This window comes from Strigops habroptila, chromosome 12 (genome assembly GCF_004027225.2).
Source record: "Strigops habroptila isolate Jane chromosome 12, bStrHab1.2.pri, whole genome shotgun sequence".
Classification (NCBI taxonomy): Eukaryota; Metazoa; Chordata; class Aves; order Psittaciformes; family Psittacidae; genus Strigops; species Strigops habroptila.
Genome location: NC_044288.2, coordinates 10,619,734 through 10,633,156, shown reverse-complemented (window position 1 = coordinate 10,633,156; position 13,423 = coordinate 10,619,734). Strand labels below are relative to the sequence as shown.

Here is a 13,423-nt window from a genome sequence, read left to right as displayed (position 1 = left end):
TGCCATTTAAATCTTAGCTGCCAGCTCACCTACAACTCACAGGGAACTGTCTTAGTTGAAGTTGCTTTATTTTGGGGGAGATTTTCTTTTGATCCTGTGGCATGAACACATTGACTCAGATGATGGAGAGCACCCCCTAATCTGGATTTTTTAAGCCATAGACGCAAAGTCAGCTTCCTCCCAAAATCGTACCATTGGCCTGAAATCCAGCCCAAATATATCAATGCAAAGGAAAGTGGGAAGGCTCGGAAACGCAGATCTGGAATTTCAGTTGCTCTGACAACTCTGCCTGTGCCCACAGGGCTCAGGGAGAGGGCAGAGTGTTTTATTACCCACACAATGACTTATGAAAGGAGGGTGGTTGTACAGGAAATGTCTCAAGGTGAAAACAGCAAGTAGTAACGGCTGGGGAATAAAAGTAAACCCTGTTCATGGAGGGAGAACTGGGGTGAGTGTTTGCTTAAAGCATTGAAGCAAAAGTAGGTTTAGAAACTGCCTTAGTGACACAACCTAGGATAGTGCCTGGGAAATAAATAGCAGGACCCAGCACCCCACCCACTATTCGGTCTTGCTCAGATTTATTGGCTGATAAGTGGATCATGCAAGTAGGTATAAAGACAAAATAAGATTATGTGTGAATGATAAGGAGGTTATAGTCTATAAGGAAGCACAGTGCAGCCCAGGAAAAGGCTCTAGTGATTAATGGCAGCCACTGCAGTGGTTTACATAGCACTTGGCAGTGGGACAATATGCGAGAGCTGGATGAAGTTGTGTTAGAGACATGGAAATAGAGGTGTGGGACCAGTTCCACTCAACCTGAAATAGAGATAAATTATGCCTGTCAGCATGCACCAGGCCTTAGGGCCAGCACATCTCCCCATGACCCTCACTAGGTTTTCCCTTTAGCTGGTGCCTGCCCCACAGCCCTGTAAACACAAGCTGCAGCCACAGAATTCATGGAAGCAGACCCATAGCATGTGCAACTCTTGGGTGTCAAGAGAGGAAAAGGACGTTTATTGGGGCTATTTGCATTGATTATGCAGATTTCCCCCTGTTTAAATGACTTCAAAGCCTTAAAAAAATCCACAATGGGATTTTTAAAAGAACCAGTTGTGTGACTTTTTCCCCACAAGCCCATGGTACAGGATCCAGGAGCATTCCCCAGCCTCGGATGGAGACGTGGGATATGTCACCTTTGCCTCCCTGTCTCTATACACCTTGTTTTCCACTGGGAAAGAAACTCAGGCATGTGGATTGGAAAGGAACTGTGATACTTGCATATATATATATGTTTAATATGATTGTGAGTCTACATCTTGGAAAACAAATGTTTACTTGCTTTAGCACAAGGAAGACTTATGTTAATTCTGAGTAATTATATTGACTTCTATATATGTAATAGTTTACGATATTTGCTTGAAGTCATTAACCCTCCACCTATTTCTGGAAGCAAATTGGCACTGCTAATTTACAGATGAGGAGAATAAGATGAGAGGACAGCACATGATTTCCACACTGAGCTGCTGTGGATGGGAAGCCACGGCCCGGGGCTAAGCCCGAAGCTGGGCTTCTCCCAAGGCTCTGTGCTGCCAGCCCAGGGCCCTGGCTCCTGAGCACCATGTGGGCTGGAAACAGCCCCAGGAGCTTCAGGAACCTGGGAGTGACAGAGGAGAGACAAGCAAAGACAGACAAGCAAAGGGACACCACCCTGGGAATAGAAGGAGGAGGTTTTTCTGTAGGGCAGGAAAGCATAAATCAATGCTGAAAAGGTCCTTAGGGCTTTATTTAGCCCTTGAAGCCCTCATCTCTCTAAAGGAAGGCTCCAGGCAGGACCACAGGCTATACTTCAGACTCCTGTGGAGGTGAATACCCACGTGCAGAGCACAGCAGTGTTAAACAGTGATTTCAGACCTTCCTCATCACCCACATGCCACGGAAAAAAAAAACAGGCAGATCCAGGTGACCAGCACTGTCACTCACAACCTGCCAGAAACTGTGTGTTATAAGCCCTCTGTTAAGCCTAGCTGGAAATAGGTATCAAGTTTAAATAGTTATTTTGGGACAGGAGAAACACAGCGCAATCATCTAACTTCATTTCCGTAAGAACATGGCTAGAAGTGCTCACATTATCAGGTTACTTAAATGTTGCCTTGGTGCAGAATGCCTTCCTCATGCCTCTGATACCTGCACGTTTAATCTGCTCAAGAGGCAAAATTTATGGAGCTATTAAACATCACTGACATCTGTCTTACTATATTATAAAGCATTTGTTAATAAATCAAATTCTTCATGATACAACACAAGTCTTAACACGAGAAGCAAACAGCCAAAGAAAGGCATCTGCCTGGACTCACGCTGAATGTATGTCAAACCCCCTGGGTCCTGGGCAACAAAAGCCAGAGCTATCAGCAATCCACTCATTGTCATAAATAATGTTTTGACAGAAATTAATACAGAAAGGGATTTGTCAAGTTAGTTTTCCTTCATGGGTCTAAATCAGGGGTGATTTATAACATGGATCTTGAACAAATTAGGGCAAGACACAAGACTTGGCCACTGAGTTTGTTAAAACTAGGCACTGAAAAGAACCAGAATGTTCCATAGCAATGGTGGAGTTATGCTGACTTACATGTCCTGAAGATCTGATATGTGGTTTACTCTGTTCAAGGCATTCCCCAAATGATGTGCAACACTCAATCCCATCAATCTCACATCCAGCAAACTCCACCAGCGAAAGCTGGAAGATGCTTTTGAAGCATAAAGAGATTAAAACACATGCCTGCCCTGCCCTGCGTGGGCTCCCTGGGCCATTGTGGATGTAGGAACCCTGTAAATGCTTGAACTATGGCTGTCTACAGACTCGATTTCATTTTTAATGTTACAAATTCTGTACAGGTTTGAGCCACAGCAAACACTGATGCACTGCAGAAAACATTTGCTCTTTGCCTTTTGAGGCTAAAGAAAACAAAGCAAAGGGTATTAAGCTAAAGGCTACTGCAAACCTCTACCAGTTTCTTGTTTTTCCCTCCACAATGACAGGGAATCCTTTAAATTTGACCCTAATGTGCATCACAGCTGCATTTGCTAGAGAAAGACCATGTGCAAAATCCAGCTGCCTCACCCTGGCAATTGTCTCCTAGCAGCACAAAACAGAAGATAAAGAATGTTAAAGATCAACTTGTCTTATCATGCTTGAGCTTCAGATGGATTTGTGCAGACAGAGGCACAAATTATACCTTAAAACAACAGGTTGTTGACATCCAGAAAACAATTACAGCACGTTTTCAACCCGGTCTCATCAGCCAGATTCCCACCTCTGCCATTCCAAGTGTAACACCAAAGCAAGTTACAGACAAAGCCAGGGATGAAGAAAAGGGCTGGGATGGAAATCCGGATGTTATTTGTACTCAGTGGACAAAGGTAGGCCCAGAGGCGTAGGAAGGTTAATACAAGAGGCTTTAAAAGTGACATTAGTGTGCTACATGCTCATCTATCTGCTGCTGCTGCATCCAGATTTTACACAAGGAATAAAAGAGGAATTTCTGAGAAGCTTACTGTTACTGCAAATACTCTTGAACATGATTATGAGGGTGAAGGGAAAGGGGAAACCATCACTTTGCTTGAACTGGACCATTTTAAGAGCTTCTTCAGGAGAAACAAGGCCACCCTGTCCTACACATACAGGTCAGATCAGTAATTACATTAATTGCTGATATAACCCTCCTGACCACAAGCATGACCATAGGTACAAGCTCAGGTTAGCACTGTGGGAAAGGCAAACCTATCCTGGTTTATGTCTTTCCATAGCCAGCCTTACCCAATACCTTATTCGGAGCCATTTACGTGCTGAAGAAATCAGCACATTGGGTACAACGTGGGTTTGTTTGGGTACAAACATGTCTACAGGCTGTGTGGGCTGCTTCTCATACTTAGACACTGTATTTTGCTATTCAAAAGCATTAAAGAATCTAATCTCCACTTCCGGAGAGCGTTTCCCAGGCGACTTTCTTCCGCTGCCCTTGCTCCGGTGAGGAACATCAAGAGCCACTGCAGACCTTTGAAGACCCAGCCAACAATCCCAACATCTCCTTGGCAAAAACAGAGCCTGCAAGGCAATTGTCCCACCTGACAGCTCCAGAGCAAAGGGGTGGGCTTGCGGGGAGCGGGGGCACAGCTGCATTCGCAGCAGAACAGCCTTTCCCAAGCCAGGCACTAAATGCAATTAGGGAGAACAGAATAACCCAAGGATAAGGTATCAAAACAAAACACATTCAAGCCAAGTGCGGAGCAAGGCTGGGGTTGTTTGGAGCTGGCCTGCTTTCTGCTGGCACCCAGGCACGGAGAGCAATGCTGGTGAAAAGCGTTTTCGTGGTGTTCTCTGTGTTTGGGGGGAGTTTCTGTTTTGGAGCTTGAACTGCCTGTTTTTGAAGTCGGGGTGTTCTTACTGCTGAATGTGGCTCCTGTGTCATCAAAGTGCCATATCTATGGGAAATTCACTATGGCAAGTGGAAGAGATGGTGCGTGGCACAGACAAACTCATTGTTAGGGGTAAAGAAAAGCCCAGTGAGACGCCTGGGAGACCATGCCTAATCTAGCCGATATCACCCACAAACATGTGCAAAGCAGCAGAGATACAAATCCTAATGAAGAATTTATGAGGGTGAAGGAGTTAATTAGAGAAACTATGACAGTAGCACAAAAATAAATCATTCATTTTGGCCTCTGACAGCACTTGCTCTCTACCAGTCAGCTGGTTGAGACTTCGGACCAGGGGATGTACGTCAGGGTAGGGGCAAAACCAGTCTCCAGGGCAAGACTTTTCACATCGATTAGCAGCTGGGCAGAAGTTTGGTGGTTGCAGAAGCAGCCGTGGGAGTGTAGGATACATGCACAGCAATGCCCTGGAGCTGTGGAGTGGGCACAGAAATCTGCTTTAAAAGAAAAGGAAACAAACCCACATCTGGCCTCTGGAGAAATGTGGGGACCACAGCTATTGTAGAGGAGGAGGCCTCATGGAAAGTACTTCTTTCTCTGAGGACAAGTTAGTTAGGATGCTGTCCTGGGTTCAGCAACTTGCCAGAGCCCACAGCTAACCTGAAGTCCCAGAAAGGATCTGTTTAAAGGCATGAGGAGTGTGACCCCAGAAGTCTTACAGAAAAGTTGAAAGGGAAGAATGGAATTCTTTTTTCTATCTTGGTTTTGAGCACCTGCAATGCTGCTTTGTTAACAGGCCTGAAAGAGGAAGGCACGTGCATCTATGAGATGCTGCTATTGAGCAGTTGATGTGCCTGGGCTCACGGCTCTGACAACCCAGACTTTGAACACTGCGGGAGGCCACCTTCTGGCAGATGCTGTGGCTCTGCATGGTTTCTGAAGAGCACCAGAGGAGTGGACATCCAGTAGCATCCTATCACTTGTACCTGAAATGGATCATTTCCTTTTGAATCCCTGCAGGGAATCAGCCTCTATCACGGGTTTCACCTTTGCAGTCATGAGTTACCCAGCTCTGTTAAAATTATAAGAGAATATTGGATCCCATGATGAGAAAATTTCCCAATTCTCCATATGAGATAACCCGTAAAGCAGCATTTCCTTTGATTTCTCATTTCCTTTTATTTTTCCATTGATCTCATCACATTCTCTCACTGTCTCATTTTATAGAGCAAAGCAAGAGGTCAGTTAATCTCTTTTCCCTCTGCCCTTCTTAATGTCTTGATTGAAATTCACATTAACTCTTTGGTACCCTCATCTCAGAAAGCATCCATAAGGCCATGTCGCCTTCTATAAGATTCAGCTGCTCTGACATTTCTCTTCCAAGCCAATGAGAGGGGAGCTCTCAGGAATAGGACAGATATTTGCTTAATCCTTAGCATGTACCCAAAGAAGTGCTGGCTGCTGAGTTTCTCCAAAGTTCTCCTGGCAACAGAACGATGCTCCAGCACAGGGGATAAAGGGGAGGACAGAGCGGTACTGCACACCCACAAGCCCCCCAGCTTCTCCTTCCAAAGATGAACTGCTAACACAAAGCCAGCCCCATCCGCAATGGGGACAACCTCAGCACTAATCCTTTCCCGCAGCATTAGGGCTCCAGAGCACCACTTCTGCTTCCAAATCGCTTTAGCAACAACTGCCTGCCTTTCAGAAACAGCCAACTGCCAGGAGAGGCTGCCAAAGGCCTTTGGAAGGAACCATAAGCCGGACATATTTTTGTCCCTGAGAGTGAAAGCAGCAAAGCCCTGAACTGGGGGGGGGGTTTGTAGAGAGCAGAGGCTTCACCACCAGTTTGCCAGTCCCAGTCCCTCTTCCAGTCCTGCTGCAGATGCACAGCCCCACAACATCCTTTTGCATGGCATTTATAGATTTTATCAGCCCTGCCTTGCTCTTCAGCTGATTTCTCATTTAATTTCAACACCAAAAACAAGTGCTTCTTCACCACATCAGTTCTCCAATGTGCCATCCTGGTGTGAACTTTTGGATTATTAATAAAAAGAATAAAAAGCTCAGCTCTACCTATTCATGGATATGACAGTGCAGTAAAGTATAGGCTGAATTTTCTGTGCTTTACTTATTCTTGGTGCAGGCACCCTCAGCACCAGCCAAGCAGGGGGATTACCAGGGTGCAGCAAGTGGGATGCTGCACAGTAGCACTTGCTGTGTCCCTTTCCAGTCTCACCCTGTGATGATCTGCACGCCCAGTCAAACCACTGTGTTTTTAGGGAGTGCCAGCAAATACTCCTAAGTCCATCAAACTGGGCTGTGAAGGGCTTGGCTAGTCTTTTTTGCAGCCTTCCCAGACCACACATGAAGGACACATAGGTGGGATGGAGGAGCCACATTTGAGCATGCAACCAGGTGGAAAACCTGCAAAAACTGGGCAAATTCAGCAGGAATAGGGCTCAGAGCAATGGGGTACTCTCCACAGAGTCCTTGGTGATGATACCACTGCTAGGAGAGGAGCACAGCCTGGTTAAATTGGGAAGGGGGATGCTACAGAGCCCTCCAGAGGGGTGGATGAGATGCAGATGAGGGAAGATGCAGAGAGAGGAGCCTCTGCTGCAGCCAGGCTGGGGCTGTGCCAGCAGGAACGTCACTTGGTTTACTCATAGGAATGCTGGCTGGTTTATTTCCAGAATGAACTGATTTTCTTAGGAAAATCAGGCATAACTATACCCCCTCCCAAGTGATATGGTAATTAAACTTTTATCTGAGTAAATAATTAACATATTTATTACTCAGAAGAAAACCCTCTGATTGATTGCAGCCTACTAATCTTCCATCAAATATTCAAAGCCTGCATTGTTAGGTCATTCATTTTACTTATTTTTAAAGACATCACATATGTTCTCTATCCCGGGGAGGGGGGGAAAAAATCAGCATATGAAAAATTCCCATCATTACCAACACACAGCTCATCAGAAAACAGACAGAGATGGGGAGCTCCCATCCTGTCTGGGGAGAAAGGGCTTCTTTAAGCTTGCAAGGGCTTTTTGCACATTACAAAAAGCACTAAGGAGATGGGAAAAACCCTGCAGAGCCCCATAGGCACCTATAGGTGCTGTGGCTTTGTGCTCAAGCCAGACTCGGTGCCACCCCAGTGCTTGATCCCATGCACCCACCTCCAATTGCACCACGGGCACTCCTCCACACTTCCTCTGCCTGGCATCACAGGGGATGCTGTGAGATCATCTACCTCCATACTTAATGTCGTGGTTTGAACCCAGGACACTTAATCACTCTAAATTATGGGCATTTTTATCTAATGGCTTTAATTCTGGCTTCTGGGGAGTTTTATTGCTGTGGTTACTGGGCAAGTTTAAACAGCTTGCAGTTACCTGGAAGCAAGCTCTAAAAGAAACCTCCCGAAGTCTTCAAAGGAGACCCTCCATTGAGTGCTGTATTCACACACACAGAGATTTGGAGTGGATTTTCTGGAAATGTGAAGCCACAAGTCCAAAAAAAGAAACCAGGAGCTACTAGAGGCAGAATAACCGTAAGACACATCACAGCAAGGAAGTCATCCCCTTCCTAGTCAATCCCTCATACATGGGGTGCCCAGGGCAGCTCCCTGCCTGGATGCCACCAGTCACATCATGGACCAGGCCATGAGATACTCCTGGAATAGAGGTGGCACAGGGTGGCCTTACAAAGAGAGGTGCAAAGCATAGGGGAGACCTGGATGGGCCCCCAGCAAGCAGAGGAGTGCAGGCAGGCAGGGAGAGCAGCGGTGAGGTGGATCTGACACCACTGTATGGCTCTGCCTCTGTGATTTTGTATTTTATGCCTTCATATTTGATGCAAAAGCCCTCCTTAAAGACAATAGGAAAGTCCCAGGCTTCCAGGGCTTTGTAAAAGACCTCAAAGAGCTAAAGATGCATCCCTGTCACCACATCTACCAGGACAGTGCTGTCACTGCTGCACCAGGCACTGTATCTTCTGCCCAGGGATACAACAGGGCTATTCCTGCTGCTGTAACTCATGGTAAGCAGCTCCTTACATCGCAAAGGGTTCAAAGCATTGCTTCCCTCTCCCTCTACAATCTCCATTTCCTTGAATGAAGGCCCATAAAACCATTGCAATGAGGGCACCTGCAGCAGGACCATGCTCACCAGTTCTCCCAAGGGACTCTCACTATGCAGGGACAGCCACTGAAGTTGGATATGCTGAGTCCCTGTGGCAGATGCTGAAGCACATTCCTGCCATCCCTGGAAGGCTTTGGAATTATGCCCAGCTCTGCCAAGCTGCAAACAGGGGAAGTGTCAGGAAGGGGTTTTCTCATGCCTGAATGTGGTTCTTGCTGCCCCAACCCTCCATCTCTGTAAGAGTTCACCTAGGACTGGAATAGAAACTATGCAGGTGCTGATCTCGTTTGGTCTTATTCTCTTCCAAAACAAAACACCTTATGGTTTGTTTTCCAGTTTCCATGGGCTTTCGAATGTGGATGGCTTGGCAGCAGAGCCACTTCTTTTCAGAGAAGTAGCATTAATAGCACAGAGAGAGGCTGCCTGTAGTTTATTACATACAGTAACACCCTATTCTATCCCAAAAGCCCTTCATCTGAAAAGCTGGCATCCACAGATTACCCAAAACTACCCACACAAGCCCTTCATCTGAAAAGCTGGCATCCACAGATTACCCAAAACTACCCACACAAAGAGATGTGATGAGCAAATCAGGACAGCATAATTTCTTTCCAATCCTGGGGCAATAAGAAAAGTTTTCCATTCAACTGCTCTTGTTTTATTCAGGCAGTGTAATGTTCTAACTGCACATCTAGGGAGTAACACAGCATCCCTGCCTGAGCTCTTAGTTAAAAAAGAATTGCGAAAAGGAGAACACAATGACAAGGACAGGGCTGGCACCATCTCCGTCCCTGTCCCAAGCAGCTCTCATCCCACCCACCACCATGGAGACTTCTCATGGCTTTGGCCAGCACTATCAGGAATCTGAGTGAGCCACATCAAGCAAATTGCCTTTCTTTCCTTTGCATTATTCCCTCTAGACTATAGCAAGCATCACAGTGGATAGCAAAAACCCAACTCATTGGGTGATTAAGCACAAAATAAATACCTACAACGATTCTCAGCTTAGATGCCTATTAAGAAAATGGTATAAAGTGTAAAATGGACATGAAAACCAATGTTAAGTCGTAGCAAGGAAATGAGTCAGTAGGAAATGAAACACAACTTACTACTTTCTCAGTGTAAAAAGCCACAAGCGGGATTAATCCTTTTGTGCATACCTAGAGGTGATTCTCGGATCACCTACACAAAGAGCTGGTTCTCTGTTTTGCCATGTTATTGCAGCCCTTTTTAATGATTCATGACAAAGAGCTTCAAAGAGCTCCAAACCACGACAGCAGTCCCAGATCCGACCTACTCATCCTCATCTCAGCAAAAGAAAATCCTCTTCTTGGTGAATAATTTAGGTCTGTGAAGAGCGCTGCTTTAAAACTATTCCCAAGAGAGGAAGCAGCATCTAGAATTTAGTCTCACCATGGAAATAAAAAGAAAATATCAAAAGAAAGCAGTGACTGTAACAACAATACAAGCCTTATTTTGCAGGATTCACCCATTGTGAAATTCTACAGAAGGGAACACAGCTGTTTTCCCTGAAATATGTTTCATGTTTCCAGAGACTAAAGATGAAATCCAAAGCTTTGACTTTCAACTTACGATAGACAAACACACGCAAGGATGACACAACTACTGTTCAGGGCTATTGGGGAAAGGAAAAGGCCATTCAGAGCTAAAGGTGAAAACAGGGGGTTGACCACAGCCTGTAGCACATCCTCTGCTGAGTAAGGCCAGCACCATGGAAGCAGGCTTGCGACACCCTTCCAGAATCTGAGGCAATTTTCCGCTCACTTCAAGCTTGGGATGGAGTTTTATATGTGCTCTGTCGCAAGGGCTAAGGGTCCATGCACTGCAGGAGGCTCACAGCATCTCTCCCATATAACACATTGCATCTGGTGCTGAATGCAATACAGTCACAACATCAAAAAGGCATAAAGAATGAAGTGCAGCATCCAGGGAAAAAAGGCTACATACAACACACATCACATCTCTGCACCTCCACCTTAATGCTGAATTTCCTGGTGAGCATTTAAGTCTAATTCCTCTCCTAAATTCCTGATGTAATATGCAGGGATTATGTCACATCACACATCACTTCAAATGCTTAATCTTCTCCTTGATGGGCTGCTTGAGATATTCTTATACATTAAATTCAGATGAGCCATTCGTATCATTTGCCTCCACAGGAATAAGTAGCTTCAGTTTCATGGCCACTTCACAAAGACTTCTCACGATGACTGGCATCTTCGCCTTCCCTGTATGAAACACTGACATTTTGAAGGACAGTCAATCCAAACTGTAGCTCACCCTGCACTTGAAATAACCTGCATAACAGAAACCAGCAGTACTGAAATACTTCCAATAATGGTAACAACTGTAATAGTATATCTTATCATCCCCAGGATGCAGAGAAATATCTATGGGATTCTCTCCGTGTGCTGGCTTAGGATGTCGTGCACACCCACAGCAGGAGGAAAAGCCTCACCTAAGGGCAGGTCAGGGCATGGACCCCATCCAGTTCTTGTTTTGGCATAGACATAAATGTCCTTTCCCTGGCAGGCCCAACAGCTCATCTGGAGCCCTCTCATTTCCACACCAACACTGTATTTTGGGGGTGAGCCACTCTGTCCCAGCAGATTCCCACTGGAAAGGCATTCAGGGTTTGTCTGCATGCCTTAAAGTGCAAATGTTCTGCTCCAGCTCAGCTACATGCTGTGCTCAGCTTGGAATATTTCTGCTTCCAGGTAGCCAAAAACGGTGAAGATTCTGCTTCAAACAGTAATCCCATCGCTGAAACTCTTCTTTCTTATTTTAGGAGAACACAAGCACTCATCCCCACCCTCTGTGCTGCAAACCACCCTCCTGGGGGTGGCAAATCTCCGCTGGTCGCAGCAGGTCTGACCCTCAGGTGCAAAGCCAGGCTTCACCCTTGGTTTGCCAAGGAGCTTTATGCTGGGGCAGAGAGCTGAAAAGAATAGTTAAGAAGGTGAGACAACAGACCTTTCACCAGTGACAATGGCCCTCAAATGAGCTGGACAAAGCAGGCGATATGCTACCTGCACAGGTATGGTTTTGCTCCCCTGGGGACAGGCACAGCTCTCTGAGCACATCCCATCTGCAGAGCTGAGGACAACAGCTAGACCTCGGTGACTCCTTTTGTGGAGGGCAAAACCCAAGCCCTGCTGAATTACTGTGTGATTGGGTGGCTTTGTGAGGACTGAAATGGATGCTTCCACCACCGCTGCCCTCCCCAGCCCTATGAATCACCACCTGCTTGCCAAAACACGCTTGCTGAGGCTGAGCAGACCTGCTGTAGGCACTGCGTGCACATAAAGCACCAGCGTATGCCAACCAGCTCAGCATGTGTTTGCACAAATAAGATATATTTGGATTATCAAGGTTTCTTTTGGGGCAGACTGTGGTGAATTCCATATATGTTCCATTTCCCTTCAATCCTTTGCTAAAACTTCTTCCTCTTCTGTCATTGTCATTTTGGGATAGAGCAGGTGTCAGAGACAACCGTACACGGCCACCAAAACCTGTCACGCCAGGCAAGGGACACCTTTGAGCTCTCAGAAATAATTACTATCAAAGCCAGCACTTGGCGTAAAGACACTGAACTGCTCAGGCGCATAGTGAGCAGTTACCATATTTACACACACCTCAAATGCAGTCATTTCCACACGTAAGTTGGAACTAAAGCAGCACTTTGCTTATTCACTAGCTAATAAGCTTGGCTTATTCAACACAAGCAAGAGTCACGTAAGAAGAAGGGATTTGCTTTTGGAAAGCTGAAGAATCCCCTTCCATTTTTCTCCAGCCTGGACATGAGTTTCCTGGTTTGAGGGAAGTTCAAATTGCCGCCAGCTAAAGCTGCACCCAAGTTTTTATTAGCAGAGGGGGAGGGAAAATGGCTTTGCCTTCACACAGTTCCTCCTGGGACTGTTCCTGCACACGCAGCAGAGGAGGCTGCAAGGAGGGAATTTCCCCAAGGTGCAGCAGGCCCGGATGGGATGTGGATCAGTTTAAGCCAGCTCTCCCCAGTGCCCAGCAGGCACCCTCAGCACCCAGCAACAGTGGCTCTGAAATGAGTCTTTTACACTCCTCTGCAGTTTTTGCTTGGAATTGGATAACAGTAATTTATTTTCAAGGGTTTGAGCTGAGATCTGCCATACCTCAGGTCCCATTTTTATCTACAGGCTGTAAACCAAACCTTGCTCTTTAGTCCTTTTGGAATTTAACAACATATACCCCAAAACATCCCTATGCAATGCAATGAGAGCCTCGGGAGCTGGTTTAGAGCTGCGCAGCACAAACACCCGAAACACAACAAGAACTATCACACTATTCCCCGTCCCATTGCACTGGCAGCAGCCGCACAACCCTGCCTAAAGACAGGTCTTTCACCCCAAAAGCTCCCTGCCACATCAGCCAGCCCCCCCCTCCCCAGCCATTGTCCCCCATCCCGTGCAGGGCAGAGCAGGCAGGCTGTTCCCGGCGTGTCAGCACGTCTCACATGAAACCCAGCGCCAGGAACAAGGCAGCTGCCTGTGCGCAACGTGCAGGCTGTGTGTGGTAGGGCTGTACTCACAGCCTGCCAACACCCGGGCCGGGAACGCAGCGAGGATGGCCGCTGCCAATGGGAGCCGGCAGGAACGAAACCATGTGGGAAACTTAAAATGCAAGTGGAGCTTGGGAGTGCATGGAGCGTCCTTCCCAAGCGCTGCCTGCACTGGCAGGATGGCTGTTTCCAGTTGGGTTTAAGAAGGTGGATGGGTGTGCGAGCAGGCAGCGTGGCAGTGGTGTGCTGGAGAGGGGCTGAGATAAACTGGGGGTCAGCAGAGTGGTTC

At 46.6% G+C, this 13,423-nt stretch overlaps 1 protein-coding gene across 1 annotated transcript in view; it reads right to left on the bottom strand.

Annotated features, from left to right (window-relative positions):
* The window catches only part of LOC115615819, a 76,715-nt gene that overhangs the window by 48,342 nt on the left and 14,950 nt on the right, over positions 1–13,423 (bottom strand). The window lies entirely within an intron of this gene.